This window comes from Castor canadensis, chromosome 7, assembly GCF_047511655.1.
Source record: "Castor canadensis chromosome 7, mCasCan1.hap1v2, whole genome shotgun sequence".
Taxonomy (NCBI): Eukaryota; Metazoa; Chordata; class Mammalia; order Rodentia; family Castoridae; genus Castor; species Castor canadensis.
In genome coordinates this window covers 121,825,458-121,839,588 of record NC_133392.1, presented here as the reverse complement: position 1 = coordinate 121,839,588, position 14,131 = coordinate 121,825,458, and the positions used below count along the sequence as shown (strand labels likewise).

Genomic DNA, 14,131 nt, shown 5'->3' with positions numbered 1-14,131 from the left:
TTGTTGTTGCTTTTTTTGTTTTGTTTTGCAGTACTGATGATAGAACCCAGGGCCTCTGGTATGCTAGTCAAGCAAGCAAGCAATCTACTACTGAGCTATATCCCAAACCCTAGGCAATTATAAATAAGGCTGCTATGAACATTTCTGTGCAGGCTTTTATATTAGATAAAAGTTTTCATCTCATTTGTATAAGTATCTAGGAGTATGATTACTAGATCATGAGCTTCCCTTTGTAAGAAACTGTCAAAGTCTGTCTTTTAAAGTGGCTGTACCATTTTGCATTCCTGTCAGCAATAAGTGAGTTTCTGTTTGGCTTTTTTGTTGTTTTGAAGTTTAGCTATTCTAAACGTAGTGATTTCTTATTTTTGCTTTAATTTATAATTTCCTAATGATAAATGATGGTCATCTTCTTTTTTTGGAGGGGAAGTAGGCTGGGGTTTGAATCCAGGGCTTTTTTTATGTGAGGTAATTCCTCTACCACTGAGCTATACCCCAAATCCTAGATATAAATTCTTGTTCAGATATGTATTTTGCAGATATTTTATCCCACTCCATAGTCCTTTTATCCACTTTAAACATATATTCTTTAAATTCTGTCAGAAGTATTTTTGGCTATTCATACATTTCTAAATAATACATTTCAATAGAATTACTTAGCTGTTTCTTTTTTAAATGTATGTTAATTGTACAAAGGGATTTCACCATAGTATTTCATATGTGCATATATTGTACTTTAATCAGATTAACTCCCTCTATTGCTCTTTCTTTTCCCCATCTTCCCTCTTCCAATTTTAAACAATTTGGGGTGGGTTTCATTATGCTATCTTCACACAGAGACATGATGTACTTTGATATTATTCACCCTCCATCATTCTCTTTCCCTTTCCCTTTCTCCTCACCCCTCCAAACACTACCACAGTTACATTCATGATATATATACATATATGTATACACATATCATGGTTGTAATTTTAGTTTTTTGAGGAACCTCCATACTGATTTCCATAGTGGCCACACTAATTTACATTTCCACCAACAGTATGTAAGTATTCCCTTTTCCCCACATCCTTGCCTGCATTTGTTGTTTGTGTTCTTGATGATAATCATTCTAACTGGAATGAGATGAAATCTTGATGTCATTTTGATTTTCATTTTCTTTATGGCCAGGGATGTTGAACAACATTTCTTCAGGTGTATATTGTCCATTTGTACTTCTTTCAAGAATTGTCTGTTGAATTCACATGCCCGTTTATTAATTGGATTGTTGGTTCTTTTGGAGTTTAGTTTTTTTAGCTCTTATATATTCTGGTTATCAATGCCTTGTCAAATGAATAGCTGGCACAATTTCTTCCCATTTTGTAGGCTGTCTCTTCATTCTAGTGACTATTTCCTTTGCTTTGCAGAAACTTTTTAAATTTCATGCAGTCTCATTTGTCAATTCTTGCTTTTATTTCCTGAGTTATTGAAGTCCTAGTCAGGAGTAGTTGCCTATGCTTATACTTCCCGTGTTTTCCCTAGGTTTTTCTGTAGTAATTTCAAAGTTTCAGGTCTAACATTAAAATCTGATCCATTTTGAATTGATTTTAATACAGTGCAAGGGCTAGGGATCTAGTTTCAGTATTCTATATGTGGATATTCAGTTTTCCAAATACCAGTTTTTGAAGAAGCTGTCATTTCTCCAACATATGTTTTTGGTATCTTTGTCAAAAATCATCTGGCCAAACTCTGTGGGCTTATTTCTGGGCTTTCTATTCCATTGTTCTGTGCTGGTATTTTTGTGCCAGTATCATGCTGTTTTTGTTACTGTGGCTCTGTACTATAGTTCCAAGTCAGGTATTGTGATAGTTCCAGCATTCAAAATTGCTTGATAGTTCAGAATTATTTTTTGCTATTCAGAGTCTTCTGTACTTCCATATGAATTTTAAAATTGATTTTCCTATTTCTTTGAAAAATGTCATTGGAACTTTGGTGTGGATTGTACTGATTGAATGTAGATGGCTTTCAGTAATATAGCCATTTTCACAATATTGATTCCACTGATCCATGAACATGGGAAGTCTTTTCATCTTCTAACATCTCTTTCAATTTCTTTCTTCAGTTCTTTATAGTTTTGTTATAGGCGCCTTTCACCTCCTTAGTTAAATTTACTCCTAGGTATTTTTTGAGGCTATTCTGAAAGGGATTGTTTTCTGAATTACTTAGCTGTTTCTTGACCTATTGATTATATAATTAGATTTTATTTATATTAACTTGTTTGTTTTTGACTGTCCAGTTCTATTCCCAGCTCTGTAAAGGTAAGGACCTTTTCTGCCTTGATTCTTGGTATGTCCTCTGCCCTACTGCATAAGAGATGCTCAGTAGATGTTTGTTAAACTGAGAAATAAATGAATTCTTGATTAATGCAGCTATGCATTTTTAATCCAGCCTCTTGAGTCTTTAGATAATGGTAAAGAATTCAACTATACTGTGTGTAAGAATTTTGGGAAGTAGTTTAAATAAGTTGTATTTTTTTCTTTTTAAGGACAGATTCAACATGTTTATTTTCCTACTTTCCTGTTTATTTATGTACTGGGGAGAATCAACAGATATGAGAACAATAAGTGGCTGCCTTAAATAGAATATTGCTAGTGGCTTACACTTGAAAGGCAGAAGTAGGAGGATCAGGAGTTTGAGGCCAGGCTGGGCTACATAGCAAATTCAAGGCCTGCCTAAACTACATACAACATCCTGTCTCAGAAAATTTTTAATAAGTAGAATATCACGTAGTGATTCACAGTTTCCTCATGCTGTGCTTGAAAAGCTGTTGTGCCTTATAATTGATAATATGAATGGAACCATCTAACATGGTAAAGCAGGCACAGTATTTGGATTGAGCTTGGGTTCTAATGGGGTGGAAATATTTTTCTATTGTATACTCTCCTAAAAGCTGTGTTGGTTAGAAATATTCCTCACTTATGACATAGCACTTACTCACACAGCATTGTCTTTGTTATTATCCTCCATTGACCTATAAGGGTCTTGAAATTGGCTTTGATTTAACTTTGTATTCCCAGCATGTAACACAGTACTTGACAGGTACAAAGTATTCAATAAATGTTTGGTAATGAGTTAATAAATAATTGATTTGTTAGTGCCTGTTATTCATCTGTCACTGTGCTGGATATGGAGTTTACTTTGATGATATTATGGTCCCTAACCCCCTAATATTTATATATAATTACATATAATTACAAATTGTGGTAGGGGGTATGAAGAAAATTAATAAGGAGGAATAATAATAACAAAATGGTGGTGGTAAGAAGGACAGTCTGAGAAGGCCTCTAAGAAAAGACATTTTGGATAATACTTGAAAGAACACAAAGAAACCCAGTGTAGTGGCACATATTGTAATCCCATCACTTGGGAGCCAGAGACATGAGGATCATGAATTTGAGGCCAGCCTTGGGTATATAGTAAGTTCCAGGTTAGTATGGGCTACATAGGGATACTGTATCTCAGGAAAATAAAAAGCAGGCAGTCAAAGAAGAGAGAGAAGAATGCTCCAGGAAAAGAGAACAGCATGAACAAAGACTCTGAGGTAGGACAACACCTGCTCAAGAAAGGAATCCAGTGTGGCTAAAGTGTAGTGGATGAGGAAGGAGTCATATAAAAAGAGATTGGAGAGAAAATAGGGAAAAGATCAGGTATGGCTTTGCAGGTCATGTAAGAATTACAGTGGGCACCATAGAATCAGATGAGATCACTTAAGGAAAGGGTACTTAAGGAAGAGAAGGGGCTGAGGGTTGAAACACTGAGGTAAAAGAAGGACCCAGTACAAATCACTAAAAGGGAGTAACCAGCAACATAGGCAAGAAACCAAGAAAATATGATGTTTTAGAAGTCAAAAGGGGAATGTATTTTGTGAAAGGAGGGATTATTAAATATGTAAAATGCTTATAAATAGTCAATAAGATGTGGGCAGGAAAGGGTTGATTGAACTTGACTATATCAGGGGCATTGAAAAAAAGGCAGATTGAGTGTAGCAGCAGATACAAAAGCCAGATGGGAATAAGTTGAAGATGAAATAAGTCAGGAAGTAAAGATGGCTTTTTCACGAACTTTGCCATAAGGGAGAACACATAAAATTGGAGCAATTGTTAGATGCAGATGGTGGTTGTGGATGAATTTTTTGAGAGTGGAAGATACTGTGTGTTTATATAACTCCGAGAGATAATCTAGAAAGAAAGTTTTAGGAGGAAGATGGTATCAATCAAAGGAAGAGAAAAATCCTTGAGAAATCTAAAGGGATGGGATCTACACATATCAAGGGTTTGCTCTTCAACAATGGGAAGGAAGGCACAGGGATAGGTTTATGGATTTTGTGGTGAGAGTGCAAAGAAACTTCTACCCCGGATTGGCTCATGTTTTATATAGAAAATACAAATATTGTGAAAGATGAAATAGGGAGAAATAATGAAGATTTGAGGAAAGATAGATAGTTACCTTGAAATGGGAAAGTAAAGCCTAGTAGAGAAGTGAGGGCTTTTTCAGTGTTGGGTTTAGAGCCCAGGGCCTTATGCATGCTCATGCATGCTAGGAAAATGCTGTACCAGTGAGCTTATACCCCAACTACAGAGAATTGACATTTCGAGGCCCTTCTAAACTGTCAGCCAGTTTATACTAGGTTAACACTGATTTAATCTGATAGAGTTAGTATCTGTCCTTGGAGACATGGTAAGATTTCTATATTATCTTTGCAGTATAAGCATTTTTGATTGGAGAAGCAAAAATAGTTCTAGGTCCAATGTTTGCTGCCATCTGTCAGTGCATTTCCACTTACTTGTTCATTTTTTCACTAATATTTACTTACTGCTTAGTGTCCTATTTTTCATTTAAAAGCAAAGAAAAAAGTAAAAGAACGGCCCCTATTAAGACATACCACTTACGTTTCTTTAGATGACAAGACTTAAAAATGTAAAATAAGAAAACAAAGCTGCAAATGTTCTGCAATGAGAAATAGATAATGGTGGTGGTGAAGGTGATGACAGTGAGATGCCTAATAGTTATTGTTTGCCATGTACTAGATACTTTTAAAAATGCCTGTCTGTATCACTTCAATACAGATAACAACCCTATGATGTAACTGCTATTATAATCCATATTTAGTCACTTATAAAAGTGATGAAAGAGGCCTAGAAAGTTTAGGTAACTTGCTGAAAATCACACAAAATCCAATAAGTGAAGTTAGGATCCAAACACAAGCACTTTGACTTCTAGAATTCATACTACAAAGCAGGTAAAGAGAGTAATGAAACTGGGAACTTTGATTAGGGCCACTTCTCTAGCATCAACTAGAACATGACTGTAGTTCCTGGGCAGCCAGCTAAGAGAGGAACACACATGAAGACTAATGGAACAGAATAGAAGATCAAGACATAAATCTTTGCAGCTACAATCATTTGATTTGTGGCAAAGAAGCCCATGACATCTGTTGGAGAAAAGACAAGCCTCTTCAACAAATGGTGTTGGGAAAACTGGATATCTACATGTAGAAGAATAAATATCAATTCAAAGTGGATCAAAGATCTTCTTAATGTAAGATCTGAAACTGAAACTACTATAGGAAAGAATAGGGAAAACACTGGAACATATAGGCACAAGCAATAATTTTCTAAATAGAACTCCAGTATCTAAGTAATTTTAAGAGAAAGAATTAACAAACAACTGCATTAAGCTAAAAAAACTTCTCCACAGCAAAAGGAACAATCACTAGACTGAAAAAACAGCCTACAGAATGAGAGAAAAGCTTTGCCACCTATACATTTGACAGGGGATTAATAACCAGAATATATACCAAGCTCAAAAAACTAATCTCCCAAAGAATCAAAAGCCCATTGAAAAATGGGCAAATGAACTGAACAGACAGTTCTCAAAAGAAGTACAAATGGGCAGTAAATACACAAAGAAATGCTCAACATCCCTGGCCACAATTATTTTGGCTATCTTTTGAGATGTCTATATGAATTTAATGATGGATTTTTCTATTTCTGCCTAAAATACCATTGGGGTTTTAGTAGACCACTTTGGATAATATTGACAATATCAAGTATTCTTATTTAACAACATTACATTTTCTAGTCCATGAATATGAGATGCCTTTCCATTTACTTATATCTTTAATTTTTCAGCAGTTTTATAGCTTCCACCATGTAAGTTTTTTTCCTCCTTGTTAATTACTAAGTATCTTATTCTTTTTTGATGCTTTTATAAATAGAATTGTTTCCTTAATTTCATTTTTGATTATTTAGTATTGGTGTACAGAAACATGACTGATCTTTGCATGTTGATTTTGTATCTTGGCAGTATTGCTGAATTTGTTTATTAGTTCTAGCAGTTTTTCTACATATAAGCTCATGTCATCCTCAAACAGAGATAATTTTACTTACTACTTTCCAATTTTGATACTTTTTAAAAAATTGTTTTGCTTAAACTTCCAATACTATGTTAAGTAGGTATGGCAAAAGCACATATCTGTGTCTTGTTCTGATCTTAAAGGAGCACTATTGCATGTGATGTTGGTTATTGGTTATTAATTTTTTTAAAGAACTTTATTAGTCAGAATAGAGAGGATATGCAGTGAATCACAGTGCCACTACAGGAGTCATGTGACTAAGAATTCCAATTCCTTAAAAGACAGCAAATAATTTAATTCAAACTCCTCTCTTCATCTTCCTCATCTTTTACATTGTCCTCTTTCTCCTCAAATTTGGCATTGTTCTTCATAGCTTTTGCAAACACTTCAACATCACACTCATTGTTAGCCTTCGTGTTCTCCACTGGCAGGCGGAGAGGGACCCAGCTGCCCTGAGACCAGTGCCACTGTGAATGTGCCCAGGGCCTGCTGGAACTGGTGCAAGGTCAGACTGTTCCAGATTTCCTCTGCAGTCTGGGCTAGTGACTCCCCCATAGGGAAGGTGGAGCAGTAGGTGCTCCTGGACATCTGTGTTGACAATAATGGGAACCATCATCTCCAGCATTAGCATGCTGGCCTGGTGCACTTGCTGGTCATGTCTTAGCTCAGCCAGCACATTCGGATGTCATTCAGATGGCTGGATTGGACTGTTTGCAGTGTTGGTGTAGTTTACACCTGAACTTGGTGTGGGACTTGGACTGGTCACAGTGACAGCTGCTACAGCAAAAGGGGTGAGGGTGGTGAAGGATGGGGTGACTGCTGATAACTGGCTCTGGGTCTTGGACAAAGAGCTCTCTTTCCAGCAGAAGTGAATAAGTGAGTCATCTGTCTGCTGGTTGTGTTTATGTGGGGTGGCTGTAGTTCCTTTTAATGACACTTTTCCTACCCCAAACTCTATCAAATACTTATTGAGAGCCTGGCACTAGACTTGCCAACAGAGCTACTGAATTTGTTCTGTCTGCCCACACTTGGTGGAGAGGCTCTATTTGGCAGTTTCTAGTATTTGTCTTTTATTATTTTGAAGTAGTTTCCTTCTGTTACTATTGATTGAGTGTATCTTAATCATGAAAGGGTGTTGAATTTTGTTAAATACCTTTTCTGTATCTCTTGAGATTATCATGTGTTTATTTCATTCTGTTAAAGTGATATATTACATTTATGTTCTTATATTAAACTATCTTTGCATTACAGTTATGAAAGTTGTCAGAATTAAAATGAAGCCAATTATGTCAAGCCTTAGCAGACAAATAAGAAAAATGTCATTTGGTCATGGTATATAATCCTTTTCACATGCTACTGAATTCAGTTTGCTAGTATTTAAAAATCAGTATTCATAAGGGATACTGATCTGTAGTTTTCTTATAATGTGTACACCTTTAAATATTTATTTTTTAAACTTTAATGGACCTAGGAGCACAGATAGACCCTAACACAGTGATAGTAGGAGACCTGAATACCTCACTGTCACCAACAGATAGGTTATCCAGGCAAAAAAATCAATAAAGAAACTTCAGAGCTACTTTACACGTTAGACCAAATGGACATATTAGACTCTATAGAGTATTTCACCCAACAACCAGGCAGTACATATTCTTTTTTGCAGCTCATGGAACTGTCTCCAAAATAGATCATATTTTAGGACACAAAGCAAGTCTCAGCAAATTCAAGAAAACTAAAATAACCCCTTGTTTCATATAAGATCACAGTGGAATGAAACAAGACCTCAACAACAAAAGAAACCATAGAAAATATTCAAACACATGGAGACTGCACAACACACTGCTGAAAGACTAGTGGGTGACCAAAGAAATAAGGGAAGAAATAAAAAAATTTCCTAGAATCTAATGAAAATGAAGATACAACCTACCAGAATCTGTGGGACATATCAAAGGCCATACTGAGGGGAAAGTTTATAGCTATAAGTGCCTGCATTAAAAAAACAAAACAGATTTCTCAAATAAATCTAATGATGCACATTAAGCACCTAGAAAAACAAGAACAAACCAAACCCCAAACCAGTAAAGATCAGGGCTGAGATAAATGAGATCAAGATTAAAAAAAACCAAAACAACCAATTCAAAGAATCAATGAAACAAAAAGTTGGTTCTTTGAAAAGATTAACAAGATGAACAAATCCTCAGCCAACATGGCAAAATGGAGGAGGGAAAAGACCCAAATTAAATCAGAGATGAAAAGAGGGATATAACCATACATGCTAGTGGAATCCAAAGGATCATTAGAGAGTACTTTGAAAACTTATATTCAAATAAACTGGAAAATCTAGATGAAATGAATAATTTTTTTAAATGCATGTAAGCAACCACAATTGAACCAAGAAGATATTAACCACCTAAATAGACCTGTTACAAGCAATGAAATTGAAGCAGTAATAAAGATCCTTCCCACAAAGAAGAACCCAGGACCTGATGGATTCATGGCTGAATTTTACCAAACCTTTAGGGAAGAACTAATACCAATATTCTTTAAACTTTTCCAGGAAGTAGAAAGGGAAGGAACACTGTCAAATTCATTATATGAAGCAAGTATTACACTCATTGCAAACCCAATAAAGATGCAACCAAAAAAGAATTATAGACTAATATCTTTAGTGAATATAGATGCAGAGATTCTCAACAAAATACTGGCAAACAGAATTCAACAACATATCAAAAAGATCATGCACCATGAACAAGTTGGTTTCATTCCAGGGGTGGAAGGATGGTTCAACACACATAAATCTATATACATGATATGGCTTATAAACAGAAGCAAGGACAAAAACCACATGATCCTCTCAATATATGCAGAAAAAGCCTTTGACAAAATTCAACACTCTTTCATGATAAAAGTTCTGAAGAAACTAGGAGTATAAGAAATGTTCCCCAACATAAAGGCTGTACACGACAAACCTATAGCCAACATTATACTAAATGGAGAACAACTGAAACCATTTCTGCTAAAGTCAGGAATGAGACAGGAATGTCTGCTTTCCCCACTCCTATTCAATAGTTTTGGAATTCCTAGCCAGAGCAATAAGAGGAGAGCAAGAAATAAAAGGGATTCAAATAGGGAAGGAAGAAGTCAAGGTATCCCTATTTGCAGTTGACATGATCCTATATCTAAAAGACCCTAAAAACTCAACCAAAAAAAAACCTATTAGAAATTATAAACTCTTTTGGCAAAGTAGGATACAAAATTAATACACAGAAATCAGTAGTCTTCCTATATACCAACAATGAACAGAATGAGAAAGAAATCAGGGAAACAACCCCATTTACAATAGCCTCAAAAACAATGAAGTACCTTGTAATAAATTTAATAAAGGAAATCAAAGACCTTTTTAATGAAAGTATAAACCCCTAAAGAGAGAAATCAAAGAAGACATCAGAAAATGGAAAGCTGTCCCATGCTCGTGGATTGATAGAATCAACATTGTGAAAATTGCTGTACTACCAAAAGCAGTTAATGTTCAATGCAATCCCTATCAAAATTCCAGTGACATTCTGCACAGAAATAGAAAAACCAGTCCTGAAATACATATGCAAACACAAAAGACCTCAAATAGCCAAAGTAATTCTGAGCAAAAGGTCCAATGCTGGAGGCATCACAATACCCAACTTCAAACAATACTACAGAGCCATAACAATAAAAACAGCATGGTATTGACACAAAAACAGAAAGGAAGACCAGTGGATCAGAATAAAAACCCAGACATAAACCCACACATCTACAGCCAACTGATCTTCAACAGGGGAGCCCAAAAGGCAGTCTCTTCAACAAGTGTTGCTGGAGAAACTGAATATTCACATGTAAAAGACTGAATCTATATCCCTGTCTTTCACCCTGTACCACAATCAACTGAAAGTGGATCAACTACCTTAATATAAGGCCTGAAACTTTGAAACAACTCCAGGAAGTAGTACGAAATACACCAGAACATACAGGTATAGGGAACAACTTTTCCTAAATAGAACTCAAAGGCTCAGCATCTAAGAGCAAGAATGAACAAATGGGATTGCATCAAACTAAAGAGATTCTGTACAGCAAAAGAAACAGTCACTAGACTCAAGAGACAGCCCACAGAATGGGAGGAAATTTTTGCCAGCTACTCATTCCATAAGGTACTAATATCCAGGATCTACAGTGAACTCAAAAACTCAAACCCAAAGAAGTAGGTCAAGTACTGGGTTTAAGCTCCAACATTGCAAAGAGGAAGAAGAGGAGGGTATCAATTCTTTGAGGTAATAATTCCTTTTCTTGAGTGAATTAATTCTGAAAGTACAAGAGCTATGAGTATTAAAATGTTCATTTTTCATGTTACTGAGAATAGCAAATACATTTAAAATAAATTGTGTCCAAACCTGGATAATGGTAAATTGAATATGATATATACTATTGATTCAGCCATTAAAAATATTATCAGCTTGTAAGATGCTTATGAAGACATGAGTAAAATATAATGCACACATGCTTTTTATAATTATAAAAAATCTTCAGCATATAAATATGTTTGAAGGGAATGTATCAAGTAAAGTAAAAAATGAGTAATTTTAAATTGGTGGAATTTCAGGTGATTTCTTTTTCTTTTGTTTTTTTTTTCTTTTATTTTTACAGTGGTTCTTAATATTGATTTAATTAAAAATGGTTCAGGATCCAGTCTTGCTAAAAAGGTAAAAAAAGTAAAAGAGGATTTGGTTAATTTTCTAGATCTAACAATCAGTTTATAAGAAATACAGAGTTAAAGAAACACATTAAACAAGGATACAGGAAGGTAATCAGCGAAATCCAGATTACAAGAAAGTATAGGTCAAATGACTTTGTTTCTCCAATTAAAATACACATGTATTTTTCATTACTGGGGATTTAACCAACAGCTCGTACATGTTAGGCAATTGCTGTACTATTGAGTCATACCCCCAACCCTCAATAAAATATTTTCAATGGGGAACCTGTGTAATAAAAGAGACTTGAGACATATACACGTATCATAAAAGTTTAATAAGAATGTGACTGTAATAGAACATTAGTTTTTGGATATTTTTAAGAAATTACCATTTTGTTAGGTGTGATAATACTATAAATATCTTGAAAAATAGTCCCTCAACATTAAAAGACCAAACCTATGAATCATGGGCATAGAAGAAAGGAAAAGAGGTATACACTAAAGGCCTAGAAAACATATTCAATAATGTATTATAGAAAATTTTCTAAAGAGATGATCATCCAGGAACAGAAGGCTTTTATAACATTAGGTATGCAGAATAAGCAAAGAATACTGAAAGCTACAGGAGAGAAGCACCAAGTCACCTACAAAGTCAAGTTCATCAGAATAACAGCTGATTTCTCAACAGAAATCAAAAAAAGCAAGAAGGGCATGGAATGATGTATTTCAAGCCCTGAAAGAAAATAAATGCTAATCTAGATTACTGTACCAGCAAGGTTATTCTTTATAATCAAAGGAGGAGTAAATCTGTGATAAACAAAAACTGAAATAATTCATGACCACCAAACCAGTATTGTAGAAGATACTTGAATAATACAAACAGAAGAGAAAGATAAATGCAACAATAAAAATATGAGAAAGATTAAATCTTACAAGAGGAGTAGATAAGTAAATGAGAAGTAAGGAAGAAGTAAGGACAAGCTGGAATTACTACATACCTTTCTGTAATAACTCTTAAGAGTTAATGGTCTCAGTTTTCCAATCAAAAGACTTGCTGGCAGAGTAGCTAAAGAGGCAGAGAGCCTGCCAACCTGGCAGATTGAATTAAAAAACAAGACCTGACTGTTTCTTGCCTACAAGAAATTCACCTCACTGGCAAAGACAATCACAGGCTTAAAGTAAAGAATGGAAAGAGATTTTCTTAGCAAATGGAGCCTGAGAGCATACAGGAGTAGGTATACTCTTATCTGACAAAGCAGACAAGCCAAAGTTAGAAAAGGGAAGTCAATAAGGAGGATATAACAGTTGTAAATATGTGCACTGAACAAGAGTACACTCAGTTTCATAAAGCAAACACACTGGATATAAAAGCACAAATGGACCTCAACACAGTAATAGTGGTGACTTTAATACCCCACCTCAACAAAAGATAGGTTATCCAGATAAAAAAAAAATCAACAAAACCCTTAGAATTAAATGACACTATAGGTCAAATGAATTTAGCAGAAATCTACAGTATCTTCTACTCAACAGCTGCAGAATACACATTCTTCACAGTAGCCCATGGAACTTCCTCCAGAATAGATCATCTCTTAGGACATAAAGCAAGTTTTAACAAATACAATGAAATTGAAGTAATTTCCTGTATTTTATCAGATCACAATGTAATAAAAGCAAAAATCAATAAGACAAACTGTAGAAAATATCCAAATACATGGAGACTAAACAGTTTATACTTCAGTGATGAGGTAAATCATTGAAAAAATTTGTAGGATCAAATGCAAATGAAAACACAACTTACCAGAACCTTTGGAAAACAGCACAGGCAGTACTAAGAGAAAAGCTTTCAACTGTAGATCTCAAATAAATAACCTAATGAGGAACCTCAAGCTCTTAGAAAAACAAGAACAAGCCAAACCCAAAAGCAGTGAACAAAAAAAATAATTAGATCAGTATAGAAGTTAATGAAAAGAAGACTGAAAGAATGATGCAACAAATATCTGAATCAAAGAGTTTGTTCTTTCAGAAGATAAATAAGATCTACATATCCTTAGCCAAACTAACCAAAAGAAAGTGGAATATCCAAATTTTAAAAATTAGAGATGAGAAAGGGGATATCACAACAAACACCAATGAAATTCAAAGGCTCATTAGGAAGTACTTTGAAACTATATATATACAGTTATATATATATATATAAAACATCCTTCAACATAATAACGGCTATATTCAGCAAACCTATAGCCAACATTATTCTGCATGAGGGAAAACTGAAATAATTTCCTCTAAAGACAGGAATGATACAAGGCTGTCTACTCTTTCTACTCTTATTCAATATTACTGCTTGAATTCTTAGCCAGAGCAGCAAGGCAAGAGAAAAAAATAAAAGGGGTACATGCAGGAAAGGAAGTACACAAATTATCCCTATTTGCAGATATTATGCTATAATTAAAAGACTCTGAAGACTCTACCAAAAAACTCTTAGGTGTGATTAACAGTTTCAGCAAATTAGCAGTATATAAAATCAGCATAAAAGTCAGTAGCTTTTTTGTATACCATTAAGAAACTGAGAAAGAAATCAGGAAAACAATCCCATTCACAGTAGCCTCAAAAAAATACATAGGTATAAACTTAACTAAGAATGTGAAACATTCCTACAGTGAAAATTATAAAAACTTGATGAAAGAAATTGAAGAAAGCTGGGTGCTGGTGGCTCACGCCTGTAATCCTAGCTACTTGGGAAACTGAGATTGGAGGATTGCAGTTTGAGGCCAGCCTGGGCAAATAGTTCTTGAGACTCCCCAACTCCAAAATAACCAGACCAAAAATGAACTGGAGGTATGTCTTCAGTGGTAGAGTGCCTGCGTTGCACTTGCAAAATTCAAACCCCAGTCACACACACACACACACACACACACACACACACACTCTTATATTCATAGATAAACACAATTAATACTGATAAAATTGCTATACTACCCAAACCAATCTACAGATTCAATACAATCCCCATCAAA

The 14,131-nt window shown here is 34.9% G+C and overlaps 1 protein-coding gene and 1 pseudogene across 5 annotated transcripts in view; one reads left to right on the top strand and one right to left on the bottom strand.

Moving 5' to 3' along the window:
• Zfyve9 (zinc finger FYVE-type containing 9) overlaps nt 1-14,131 on the top strand; it is a 218,125-nt gene that overhangs the window by 94,720 nt on the left and 109,274 nt on the right. The window lies entirely within an intron of this gene.
• LOC141424688 (proteasomal ubiquitin receptor ADRM1 pseudogene) lies at nt 6,622-9,373 on the bottom strand (annotated as a pseudogene).